Here is a 2,504-nt window from a genome sequence, read left to right as displayed (position 1 = left end):
ATTGAAAAGTGAAGAGTGTTCAAATCAAAAGTAATGAAAACCTGAAATTAATCATAATAGAGAAGGCATAACAAACCCAAATGAGGACTTAATGGCAACAAGATTCAAATCAGCGGAAACCGAGAAAAAGACACATTGGGGGATAATGTAAGCAAAAATTGGGGTTTTGGAAATTTAGACTTGTGAACAGAGCAACAAAAAGAAAAAAGAAAACGAGGTTTTGATAGAAAACACGATGAGAATACTAGTTGTCATCAGGAAATATATAGGTTTTTGATAGAAAACCAGTGTGTAAACTAGTTGCCATCAGGAAACATATGCTTTTCGGTAGGAAACACCAACGAAAATACTAGTTGTCATTAGGACATATATCAATAAATAGAGGAATTTATAGTAGATATTTTTTTTTTTTAGAAAAAGGAATTTAGAATAGATTAACCTGTATATGGAATTTTTTCTGGAGCAAACTACTTTCTCTTTAAGCTTAACCTGCCAATTCGAAACAAATTAAAACAAGAACAAAACTCAACTAAATAATACCAACCTGGGATCGATTTTCAAAAGCAAATTCATCCATAAATTTAAACTGCAAAGTTGTAAAAAAACGCGACAGAAATCCTAACCCACCCAATTTCTGAGATTTGACAGCAACCTAAAAACTGAGCTGTAAATAAATCCAGATCTGAATACTACCAATAGATAAAATTTATTAAAAGAAACAGAAAACATATTAAATGCAAGTCAGAGAGGAACAAACAATGCGTCTGAGATATCAAGGTCAGAACTTGAATAAAACCAAGATCAGAAACACTAATTATCTCATCTTCAGCTTAATAAAAATTAAAAATTGATAAATAGAGTTAGAGAAAACTCACCTGATATGCTTGTGGGCAGAGCAAAAATTGGATTTTTAACTCAAAGTTGATGCTTTTCCAGCATTTGACTATGGATAAAAGAATTCCCAGAGAAATACTGGATATTGTGAAGAAATCGCAGAGAAGAACATTACTCGGTGTTGAGATTTTATGGGTTTAGAGATGACGCGGATAAAAAACTTGTAGATTTCAGTGTTCGTATCGAAGAAGTCAATCAAAAAATGAGAAGACTACGACCAAGAATATATCGTCGCTTTGGTCGTGAAAGCCACCAACTTGAAACAAGGGCGAAGGTTCCTTCTCTTGGTTTCCTTTTTTTTACTTTTTTTTCCTCTTATTTTTATTTATTGTAACATAAATTTGTTAAATTATGTCAGGTGTATTTTATAGCATCTTCTCTGTGATGAATTCCATGTAACCTCGAAAGTAACGTGATTCTAGTCAAATTTGGGCCGGTTTGATTGTGTCCCATATATTATTATTATTATTATTATTATTATTATTATTATTATTATTATTATTATTATTATTATTATTATTATTATTATTATTATTATTATTATTATTATTATTATCATCTATTTTATTTTATTTTGAACATATCTCATATATAATTCTTTTGCTAGAATCACATATAACATATTGTGTTAAATTTTAGGAGAAATTTTTAAAAACAACCATTTTGCAATTTTAATGGGCAAAATCGGTCTTCCCTAAAAATAAACAGCAAAATCGACCATTTCAGTCGATTTTGCTGCGAGAAAGATTTTCGAACTGCATGGGACTAGTATTCACGTGCAATTAAGATGCTAATGACTACCCCTCGTCCGCCTGAATCTTCTTTGTCATCCTCTTTAAGCATCCTCCTTGCTACAAATTAAGCAAAACAAACCACAACGACACTTTGTTGAAAATTAAGCCTCCAAATAATGTCGACTAAGGCTTGTTAAAAGCGGTGGTCGCGCCGTCGACAACGAGATCGTGTCCGCTGATGAACGTCGACTGATCCAACGCCAGAAACATGGACACCTCGGGGACGTGGCTTGGCTTCAGAATGGTCCCCTGCAGGTTGGTCTTCGCGGAGCAGAGGTCCTCCACCGTCTGCGGGCTCAGGCAGGCGAATGACGTCGCCACGCCATAGGGCGACACGCAGTTCACCCGTATCCCGTGCGGCCCGTACTCCCTCCCCCTTGTCCGCCTGAATCCTCTTCGTCGTCCTCCTTTCGATCCTAAAGCCCACGAGATCCCAAAGTCCTCATCGATCACATCCACCACTTGTTCGTCACCGCCACCGCCAGCTCAAAGACGTGGAAGGCTTGGGGGTGGAGGAGGAGGAGGAAGTAGCCGACCGTGAGGGGGCGGAGACTAGGAGCTTGATGGCTTGATGGCTAGTGGTCGCGGACACGCTGGAACTTCTTAGGGATTGAGGTGGGATGTGAGAAGCAGCATTGGAGGTGGTGGAGGAGGAGGCGGGGGGAGGAGGAGGTCATGGCTTTTTCCTATGGTTAGGGTTTGGTTAGGTTTTTTTGTGGGTTCGGGGTCGGCGGGAGAGGAGAAGGGGGAAGAAAATGGAGGAGAGGATCTTGTAACTTGGGATTGAGTAATTATCTTAACTGCACGGGACTAGTA

Source organism: Asparagus officinalis, chromosome 3 (assembly GCF_001876935.1).
Source record: "Asparagus officinalis chromosome 3, Aspof.V1, whole genome shotgun sequence".
NCBI classification, from domain to species: Eukaryota; Viridiplantae; Streptophyta; class Magnoliopsida; order Asparagales; family Asparagaceae; genus Asparagus; species Asparagus officinalis.
The sequence above is the reverse complement of the archived record's forward strand: the minus strand, read 5'-3'. Positions refer to the sequence as shown.